Source organism: Ostrea edulis, chromosome 4 (assembly GCF_947568905.1).
Source record: "Ostrea edulis chromosome 4, xbOstEdul1.1, whole genome shotgun sequence".
Classification (NCBI taxonomy): Eukaryota; Metazoa; Mollusca; class Bivalvia; order Ostreida; family Ostreidae; genus Ostrea; species Ostrea edulis.
The window spans coordinates 48,053,816-48,065,865 of NC_079167.1; the positions used below are offsets into that span (position 1 = coordinate 48,053,816).

The following is a 12,050-nucleotide window of genomic DNA, read 5'->3' on the forward strand; positions in this document are numbered from 1 at the left end:
GTCGGCAAATTAAATTCTATATATTTTCCCCCTGGCTAGTACAACCATTTCCCTCCCATTACAGATTTTGCCGAAATATGAAATATTCACGAAAATCAAATCTTAAATTCTACATTTATAAGCTGTACATATTAAAATGCCTATACCTATAGATTATTCTTTTCATCAAAACAGGATGAAGATAAACCTCAGAATTGATAAATTCATATATTCAACTCTGAAGAAATGCATTTTTTCTTCTTCTCATTGCCAGCTCATCAAGATATGCCAAAACTCCTTGAAACTACAGGAGCACCCACACAGATTTCACATTTCCTGAAGAAACTGCATCAAAGCAGTCCTTATCATCTTGGATTTACCGCCTTTTTGCAATCAAGCTGAGAGCTTCATTAGAAGATTTCAGGAAACAGAGTAATGCTGTACCAACCCACCTCTTAAAGTGGCATAGCCTTTGTTGTAAAAAAGAATCCCTACATCCTGTCAGTGGGCCTTACCAAATCTTGTTTAAAAGGAGGGTAAGCATTTGGGGCTATCTGATTGGTTGAGAAGAAACCATTTGCATTATGAGGTAGCAGTCAAATGGCCAACTAATCTGGTGTGCTATCCCAGAAGAACTTGAAGTTAGCATTGGTTGGCATTAGTGCCAAGTTTTCTGGCGGTCACAAGGGTTAGACCAAATTTGCTGCCAAAATCTATATAGAGGCATTCGTTCAGGGCGCAGATCCCTTTTTTGCCCTGACTGGCAGCCATTGACAAAACTGATGGACTTACAATCAACAAGGTTTCTGATGCTCAGGAGAACGAGAAATGACTATGATCTAGGTCCATACTTCTTTGCTATCCCATATGTACAGCCAGAGCAGCTATGGAATGTAAAGAAGTATGTATCCTGCTCATGGATAATCGGCGGAAATTCTATGACATTGTCCATCATGGATTCTTTACATGTCTGTTTTCTTCTGACAGGACATTTCATTTTTGTTCAGAATTTGGTTTTTTTTTTTTTTTGGTTTTCCTTTCTTTTGGACTTATTTCTAAAGTTGCTTCCTTGTTCTGCTAATCTTATCTGTATATCAGGTAAGTGTGTGAAGATGTGCATGATATCTAAATCATCAAACTTAACTCAATGTTTTAAAATTAAATTTGAAACTTTTCAGTTTGAAATATGTCATAGAGTTTCAATCTGTTTAAAAATGCTTTAACTTCTGCAAATTGTCTGATTTTTCTGTCTGAAATTGCAGGAAGCTATTTTCAGCTAGAATTACTGGGGCACATTTCCTACAGTGATCTGAAACATATGTTTCATGCCTGTGATGTTTCTTAAGTAGTTCCCTAATCTGATAGCAGCAACATGTGTAGAAGTTCACCATGGAATAATAGAAATTGTTATAAAATGATCAGGATAATGTAGGGAAAACACTTGACTATCCAGAATCAGTGCTTTCTCGCTGTTGTTCCAAACTTCAATAAACTGATCCACAACAAGATATTCCTGGAAACATTTCGCATTCCTTACTGCTATAGTATTTGAAATTATCATGTGCTAGATATTTTGTAAAATAAAAATTTCCTCTCAAAGTAAAATCTTTCACAATTGGATTTAGAGATCAGAGTAAATATTCAACAGCAGGGGCCCCATCAGATGCAAAAGCTTCAAGTGCACACTGTGATCATGTTCCCTATCTAAAGATAGAAGCAATGGCTTCTGAATTGAATATCTCATAACTCTGGAATGTCTGCTACTGCTTGTCAGCAGGGTGGCAGGCAATTATGCAAAATCTACTTCTCAAATTCAAGATGGCTGCCTTGATTTTTATCTATACACATTGCAAAATGCTTGCAATGTGCAATTTTTCTGCTTTGACTTTTTGAGTCATGATGTTGAAACTAACTGTAAACATACAATAGTTCCTACATTTGATTTAAATACAGTATTTTCTGATAAACTTTTTTTTTGATTATGCATCATCTGAAGCTTGTAAATCATAACTGCATTTCAATAAACCATGTTTAAAAACATTACAAGATGATTATAACATCATAAAATGCTAACCAAAGTACAAGCACACACAAATGTGTGTGTTTTTCTCTGGGTTCAAGATCATTACACCATGAGCCTTGAAATATAAACCATATGCCATTTTTTGACACTCACTAGAAAGCTCTTCCATGTTTCTTCTCACAATTCTTATAACAAAAACTCATTACTAAACATTTTGCTGCAAAGTGGTAATGCTTCTTTAATTCAACATGATAATTGGTATACAAGACATAATCCTCTGACTTGCACATGCCATAAGTTTGGAGAACACAAATTTAATTCAAGATGCTTTGCTGTATGTATCTTTAACAATATCAATATATGTTAGCTTTTCACAGAAACCAAACTTAGGACCAAGAATGCCAAGTCAATCCAGAGGAACAAAATGACCACAGTGCCACTATCTCACACAAGACTGATCATTCCACAGAGGAACAAAATGACCACAGTGCCACTATCTCACACAAGACTGATCATTTGTGGACACCTCTGGACATCAAATGGAAACAATGGATTTCACTTTACAGTCCACTCATGACAAAAAATAAATCTATAACATCAGCACTGTGCCCCAAAACATGCCCATTTAATCCAGATATGAAATATAATGCAATAACTTCAATACAAAGATAAAAAAAGTATCTCTAAACCATTTGAAACACAATTGGATGGGATTAAGAAATAGATGTTATACCGAGATCCGTTCTCACCATAATTTTCTTTGTCCAACAATAGAACGAACATATACATTATGTTCCCCCCCCCCCCCCCCCCAAGTTAAATACTGATTATATAAAGTCCTTAAGGATGTATGCTACAACAGAGAAATTTGTTGTAAATGAAAAATAGAGGATATGTACAACAATATTTTGAAGTTGAAAATTTTGAAATTTACTATACTTTGTCAAAAAATACAGTTTTAGTAGAAGGTAATCTGAAAAAAATTTAAAACCTCTGCTGGACTCGAACCTGCGACCAACAGTTCAGGAGTCGGTATTCTAACCTACTGAGCTTAACTCAGCTAGGTATTTAAATTGAAAAGGAAAAGTAAAATATTGCTAACATTGTTTTTTTCATCCATGTTTTTAAACGAAGTCAGCCATTATGACAATGTAGAGTACCTCCTTAACAATCTACTGATTGTGTCTATATATAGAGTAAATGTTCTACCTTTTTTATTTACTGATTTAATGTCACATATGTAACTCTTTACAAAATTGACTAATTAAAGACTCCCCATTTTGAAAATAAACTACAATAGGGTAATTGGTTCTAAAAGGACAATAGGGTAATAGCTGGAGTTCCATAGTTTCCTGAGATCATAGGTGGATTCAACTTTTCATTCTATCTTTACTTACTCCAGTCACTAAGAAAGGTTCTAAATTGAAGGGTTAGGTCTTCTCTAACTTGCCAATCAAAGTTGCTAGTAAATATAGACAATCTTTCTCATTAACAAATTGCATAAAACGCAGTCAAAACTGAGGATTTACTTTTGGGAAATACAGATTTTTCATTATTATAGAACTAACACAAAACATGTTTATTCATTCTCTATTATTTTTGGCAGTTTATTTGATCCACTTTTAAAATAAATATATATATTTTTTAATCTGAAGTTGTGTGAAGTATGGATGTCTATACCACACAACAACTGATAGACAGAACTTGGCTGCTTCAGATTTTGGTAACAGAAACATTCTTCCTAATCCCAACCACCTGGCATAATTTGAATCAAGTGTGTGCCATTAAGACATTCCAGCAAACTAAAATTTAAAAATTTCCAACTTGGCAAAATAAAATCCATGTGAGTGCATTTCTCATTCGAGTTATCTTTCCTTAATTGCATACAGAAAAAGATGTAACAGATGTTTCAAGAGTAAGCAAGAATTTGACAAAATATTCAAAGACAAGGTCTAGCTGTTAGTAAAATCTTTGAAATCAGTAAACATGTATTGTGAATTGTCTAAATTCAGTGGACTTCAGTAACCTGTAAATGTTATTTTTTCTAAGAAATAAATGTCTAGGTGGTAACTGAGTCATGAAAACATGAAATTAAAAGTATGGGGTAATCTGTAAAATCAGTGAAGCCAATCATCCAAAAAACATTCATTCCTTATATATTTATATTATAAATATATACATTCTAAGGTTTTAAGTCCAGTTGAAAGGCTGTTGCTTTTATTGAGAAATAAAATACATTGAAACAGCACATATTTACTACTGACAAAACATTGGTATTTATAGTTGAAATAGCAAAACTTCCCAACTTCAGGATCAATGAAGCATTATAAGACACAATTTCCAAAATAATAAATATCTAATGGAGCCAAGAACTTTTGATAACTTGGATAAGGAAAACTCTCTCCCTAGAACTGCTCAAGCATAAAGGAAGACCTGGATGCTTCCGCATCCCATCCTTTTTTTATTACACAGAATATATAACAGATCTGCTAAGCCCAACAAGCAAACAATTCCCTGTGCAATATATCTACATTTGTAACTACATCACGTACACTGAAGCATGACTGATCATTCACCCAAGATGTACAGTTCAGTCAAGTACAGAGTGGGAAGCAATAAAAAGCATTCCGTTTTTTGGCCAGAACTGGGGAAAATTACATTTTTTTGTAGGATATCCTAGATTTCTGTGTGGTTTGCTTGAGCTTATGACATAATGAAGTCATAAAGTAATGGATTACTCTGTTCTTCCATTCCCTCCCACAATTAATTACAACTGCAATTTGCAATGTTTATTATAGATTCTTGTTCTATTCCCTACTCATTTATCACTGGCAAGTGTTCATAACAGGACCAGGTGTATGTGGACCCAACTGATGATGCAGTATCATTATAAAAAGATAGTTCCCTTTACTTCTCTCACAACTGCACAAAGCTCATACAAAACTAAATAACTGTCCATACATATATGTTCCTATATATGTAACCCAACAAATTACAGTTCACTGATCGAGTGTTGTTAGGAGAGTATAAAAATTATAGTTCACTGATCGAGTGTTGTTAGGAGAGTATAAAAATTCCAGGACAGTATTAAAGTTTAGGAGTAACATTATCAATGTGATTTCAATCCTTCAAAGAGTCTTGCCAACCTAGTTTGTCTGAAACTCGAATGACTCCAGAAAAACAAAGTCCAGAAAGAAATGATTCATATAATTAATAATTGGTTGTTTGATTGTTATTCACACTAATCTTTGAACTGCTTATCATTTTAAGATTCTAAATTGCCCACTCTAAACTGTCTGATAATAATGATGTTATAAACACTGCAATGGTGTTTATCAAAATTAAATGAGAGATTTGTTTATGATCTTCATGTAATGCACCATATATATTTTGAAAGTAACATCTCAAGGTACATAACTTTCAACTTTCAGGCGTGTAGACCTAGTTCTTCAAATTTCAAAAAAATATTATATCTATCTTCTCTTTCTGTCAATCAATCATACTCCTACATAATTCCATTTGAAAACCAAGATTAAAACACTGATATTTGGGGTTAAATCTGCATCATAGCCACTAATAAAATGTATGCATACACAACTTATTACAGTGTATAAGCACTTCACAAAGTGTAATCCTGTCTTTTATTCCGTCTTTAAAACCTAGTGAACAATTGCCAGAGCTAATGGATTAACTGAGGTTGAGAAGAACATATGGTTTACTTTATCAAGGGTCTCTGGAATGCCAGAAGCTGCAGCAGAACCATAAAACATCTAGAGGGGCCAATTAAGGGGACAGGGTGCCAATGAGGGCATACGACTTGCAAATACTTAGTTCTAATTGGAATTTGAAATCAAATGTTTAATCAGGGCTCTTGGATCTTTACATATAATACATGATGGTTTTACATTTCTTGAGCTCCAGTTTAAATTTATATTCCAAATCTCTTCTGTTTTCAAGTAGCAGTGTCTGCCAAGTTTGATATATCTTGTCTTGGGGCCCGAAAACAGGAGAGCCAAACTAACTGGTGATAGGAAACTCCCAACCAATCATTATCTGATTCATCATATACAGTAATGACCAGAGAATGATAAGATTCTAAGATATAATCTATACAGTTCTTCATTCCTCCTATATCAACTGGGAGGGACACAGTACACCATCTCTGTCCCCCCTAAGGGGTCCCTAGCTTCTGGGGAGACACATGTATTGAGTGTAATAGATTATCTATGTATACTGTTGATGTTTCATCTGCCAATGGCTGTGCATAACCAAATATGCTGACATCTTTCCCATGGCCCTGCCCGCCTTATAAGTAACCTATACAAGCAGAAAGGGCAATGCTTGGGAAACTCAAACTGCACCTCTCAAAGAATTTTGTAGCAAGATTGAACTATAAATTTATTACTAAGCATTGATATGAATATTTATAAAGCATAACATATTTTACGCCCAGAACACTTGTGCCAGGCTACCAAAGAAACGTCATGTCCCTAAGTGAGCAAGTCTAAAGAAACCCAAGAACTGTTTCAAGTAAATGCAATATAATGTCATATATATAGCAAATGAAAATCATCAGAGTAAAGAATCAGACAGTCATGTGCAGATATTGCCATTATACAAATAATGCCCTACTCTTGGTAAAAGCATCAGGGTAACACAGACATTGACCTCTGACCTTTGGCAGGTAATGGAGAGGCACATCTCAAAGGGGGTACTGTAGGATAACTAACATTCCATTCTGATCAACAATGAAACTAAGCACAGACAGTGTACATCTTTAGGCATACACGAACTGTGAGAGCATTCAACACTGGGCCAATGTATAAATTCCCTGTTCTCACACACACCAATGGCACATGGCAAGCTTCTTGCCAAATATATCTCCTCATACCTGCGTTCAGGTACGACAATCACATGGCTTTTGGTGTTCTTATGGCTCAGACCTCAGTCGATGGCCATCGCTTCAGGATTAAATCACAGTTAAAAGGGACCTGTATATTCTTCAGATATCACTCTGTCTTTACCATTATACTTAGATATTTATGTTTGATACTGGTGAGGAAATAATTCAAAACTTGCTGAAATGTAAGTCAATTGTTGGTTTTTCTAGTTTGGTGTGTGCTCTGATTTTTCATGTCTTTTATTCTTAATTCAAAATAAAAGAAAGCAATTTTCATGCATGAATAAAAAAAATTCATAATTTTCCAATATCAAGAAGAAATATTGAAAATTTGACAATCCTTTTTCCTTCAAAGTATCAGTGAATTTTGAACTTCTGCATGCATTTGACTGTTGTATAAAAGATTACAAGCCCAAAATAATTGCATCTTACAACTGGTTGAAGGGCACCATACTGAATGTTTGTTCCTGATTGCAGTGTTACCTCCCCTTGTATAGTAATATAAAGTCTTCCTTACTTTTCATACCCCAAACCAGCTACTGCAACACGTGAGCAGCTGCGACGTTGGTTGCTATTCTGTAGTTGGTTGAGACTGGGCCAAATACGTTCAGACATTCAAATTTGGTCCCCTTCAACCAGCTGTAGTTAGCACTGTTATCATCAGCTAAGTCATGTCCTGCATTTTTAATTTTTACTTTCAGCTCTAAACCTGCTTCATCAGCTGATTGCTTGGTATGATTTTAGGAGTATTCATCAAAATTCAAGTGATGGTGGGGAGTTCCTATTTAATGTGCTTTGCATGTATTTATTTATTGCATCGCAAGTACATGTACAAATGTGGCAACTGAAAGAAGACATTTACTGTTCCATGATCAAAACTAGATTACCTATTCACTTTGCATGTTAATAAGTAGAGAATTTGTCTGGTAAACTGTTACACTTAAATGTGTTTAAATGTGAATTTTAAAATCAAGAGAGCATAGTCATTCAAAGTATTTTCAATGTTTACAGACTGGGCTGTTAACGTGTACTTTAATATCTTTCAAACAGTGACCTCTGTAACTTTTTATTGAATGCATACTGCAGTGAGGAAATAGTGTAGTTCTTCACAATGTGCAGTCTTGAAATGAACTACCTAGTAAACATGATTTAAAGTACACATATATGCATTGTAGGTTCTAAATACAACACTGTGGTTCCATTATCAAATATCACTGAAAGCTACTCAGGGACAATTACATTCTTTCTCTTTTAACAAGTATAATACAGTTAATTCTCATTACACCACTACCTTCTGTAATTTGGAAAATGTGGTGGTATAACGAATTTTGCAATGAATTGAATGTAGAGAATATCAATGGATGGTTTGATCATACACATTCAATATTTATTTGCCATTCATTTATTGCACACCTTAAAATACATTCATGATACCCTATATTCATTATAGGTAAAATATTTCGTTCTACAATAAAATGCGTCTGTTAATTATCAAATAAAGAAATATCATCAGTAGGATTCATATAAAACACATCTTTTGACTACTTCATTTTTTCTTTACTATTTCATTTTATCTCACAATGGTATCAAAATAATGAAGTCTTTTAAACAAGAGTATAGTTACTTCTCCAGCCCTTCGTCACTCCAACTTTCACAGAGGTCAACAGTTTCCAAGCATATTTTACACACTCAAAAGGATGTGAACACATTCTATTGTTTTATCTGAAATTCAAAGCACCTCTTCTGTGAAGATGCATAATTGGACTTCAGAATTTCACTTATCCTTACAAAAAAATATCTTGTTTATCTTTAAATTACCTGTAAGGCCTATGGATGGCAATTCACTATAGTGATCTAAGACTACAAATGAATAGTTACACTGATCACACACCTTTGGAAGTATATATTGAGACATTTGACACTAATATAGACATTTGTTTTGAAAAGTGGGTGGCGGATGGTGATATGCAAAGTTGGTGTTATAACAGATTTCTATAGTAGGAATGATGTTTCTGACAAAATGTGGTGATATAAGTGAAAATGCATGGTGATGAATTAAGAAGCAATAATTGGAGACATAACTGTAACAGACAGCAGATTCTTTTTTTAGTGTCAAATGCCCTCGTAGAGGCTACCACAATATCAAACTATCATATTCTGAATGTTTTCTAACTCCTAAATGGCTATGTTCCTCCTGTCTGGTTTTTTGACAAGTATACAGGGTAAAATCCTACACAATACTAGTCAAACATCATTGTGGTTACATTATTGCTGCATGATTACCAGTCATTTTTAAAAGTACAAACACACAATGAATCAAATTATTTTTCATGGGTACATACAAATCATTCTTTTGGACATATGCTGATCTTGATCATCAAGGCCAATGAGTTTGGTAAAAAAGAAAAATTACTTGGGATATTAATTAGTAACATGGTAGTATTTGATATGTGTAAACCAAAATTTAAAAACTTGATGCAAAGATGTATTTGAGATATCTCAACTTTTCATTTTCAAATCAAGGTATCAGCCATGTTTATGTTTACATGTTATGTGACTCAGCTATCAACAATTGGCGCCAAAGTTGATGGATAGAGAAAAGAGCTTTTACAACAAAAATTTTCAGTTCTTACTTGTGCTTGCTTCCTAAATTGATTTAGCAATAATCTCTGTCGAAATGCTGAATTCTATTGACACACATTTTAGAAATCTTGGTGTTCTCACCTCTGTGGTTTGCAAGTATTTGTTCACTGTTCTATGCAATGTGCACTTATTTGTCTCACTCAAGATATATATTGACATCATCGTTACAAAAAGGATTTGGGGAGCTGGGTTTTATGTAAATATAGTGTATCCTGTGTAAAAATATTTTTAATCCACTTATTTATAAAAGATCTTTATTTCTATAACAAAATACTATCAATTTCAATCGATCAAAAATTGTGTCCATGTCTCTTTAATGTCTAGTTAGCACTATATAAATGTGAGTGTCAATTATGACAAGGAAACATTCATAGAACTTTCACTATAACTTTCATGCAAATGGGTCCAGGACTGAATAGATGGTGAAACAAAAAGCAGCAGCTATTAATATATTGCTGGCATGATTGTCAAAGGATTTGATAATTTTCATCTACTTTATGGAGTATCTACAAAAAGTTTACTATTTGTGAGAAAACATAATTTCAATGAATGCACATGCTATGGAACTCATCCATCGTACGTAAAGTTTATGGTATTAGAAGTTGTATTGTAGTTCAATATTTCACTTCTGTACATAATATTAATTTCTTATCCTTGTATTTTTCAGGGTTTCTTTTCAAGAAGCACCAGCTAATGCAGCATCATGTTTATTTATAAACAGAAGATCAAATTTTAATCATTGTTTTGAAAAATCTGAGGCTGTTTTTGATCCTACATTTCATTCATAGGATCAAATTTCTTAATCTACAACAGAAGTTTAGAGACTATGTTTTAGTGACACACTCTTTCCAATTAAGATTATGTTAACCCAATCCAACTCTCTCCTTCTCTTACAAATTCCACATCTTTCACCAGCATTTTTTCAATTAAACATAAAAACAGGTATTACATCAGTATTCTATTACACAGTAATCCATAATAATGATTTACATTCCCTTACATAATCTGTCCTATGTAAACCCACAGTGCAAGGCAGGATAATGTTTTGCATCTGTGTGACAATGTGCTTTCTCCTCTGCTAATTATATTGCCATGCCCTACCCCAATAAGCATCTGGAGGACAAATTTCCTAGAGAACAAAGTACAAGAATGCCAGAACAGCTCTAATAAGGCTGCAGTAAAATAAAGTCTACTCTGGATAAAGTGAAATTCAGACAATCAGTTCGAAATAAATGAAGATCTTTTCCATCCATTATTTCAATCCAAATCTAATAAAACTATGCAATTAACCTCAACCATTTGGTTTACATGAGTTTATGACTAACTAATGTCATGTAACAGCATCCTTTTACCTCCACAAGAAAACAGCACACATTTTGAAAATCAAGTATTGTGAAAATGACAAAATGTTCTACATATCCTACAGGTGAATACTGGAAGATTATTTACCACACAAGTAGACATACTGTGTCTCTCCTCATCAGATTTTCAAAACTACAGAACCTGAAATGAGGAACTATTTCCTCTGCCCTATCAGAGGCCCTCCCTCCTTGTCTCTCATAACATAAACTGAGCACAAAGGAATCTTCACTCTACTACAGATTCCTTCAAAGATTCTTGTAACACAAAACAGTGTGTTTTACTGAATTCCACAGTTTTCTAGTTACATCAATCAAGGTGTAAAGAGCAGACACACAAAACAAACATGGAGATCAGAGAAACTTGAGAAAAACATGTGATCATCTCATTATAAATGCAACATTTTTCTTTGTCTATTGTGCATCTTCAATATTACCAATAAATATTGGACAAAGAAGTAACAATTCACTAGAAAAAAATATATTTCCCAATTTACTAGTGATCATCATTACCATAAGTTTATCATTTTACACACAGAACATCCAATTCATGGAGATCTTGGTAATAATTCATAATGAGGCTGTAATCAGCACAACTGTCAACATCTCTATGCATTCAGAAGCTCAATGTCATCTTGTTACATAACAAGGCAATGCTAAAGCAACTCAGATATAAAAAAAAAAAAAAAAAAAAAACACACCCAAAGAACAGAGAATTAATGGGGTCAAATTAGGAAAGAGAGCTCCCACCAGAGTAAGGAAATATGATAACCGAAAAAGCCACTGTGATTTACAACTTTACATTTCTAAACATTGTATACACCTGCATCAGCGATACTATGTTTTGCTATGCATAACTTTGGCTCTCAAATGTCAAAATGAAATGTAGTACTGCAAAAATAAAATATACATACTACAGTACATCTTTCAAAAAAAAAAGGAAAAGCAAATCTATCATAGGTAATTTTACAGAAAACAATTTCCTAAACACCATCTCAATAGCAGTAGATAATATTATGCTGCTGCTTCAACACTCAGGGATTTTAACACCCCTCTTGATCCACCAAAAGAGATCATAACACAACATGATCCCAAGACATCTGTGAGGAATGAAAAAAAGGAGATGCATCTTTCCATCACATGAGAA

General features: G+C 33.8%; 1 protein-coding gene and 1 long non-coding RNA gene across 2 annotated transcripts in view; one reads left to right on the forward strand and one right to left on the reverse strand.

The window, feature by feature from the left end:
* The window catches only part of LOC125670997 (E3 ubiquitin-protein ligase MIB1-like), a 140,518-nt gene that overhangs the window by 55,264 nt on the left and 73,204 nt on the right, over window positions 1-12,050 (reverse strand). The window lies entirely within an intron of this gene.
* On the forward strand, window positions 952-10,763 carry LOC130054187 (uncharacterized). The gene is made up of 2 exons (XR_008802469.1): window positions 952-1,077; window positions 1,242-10,763. It is a non-coding gene; the product is annotated as an uncharacterized LOC130054187 (long non-coding RNA).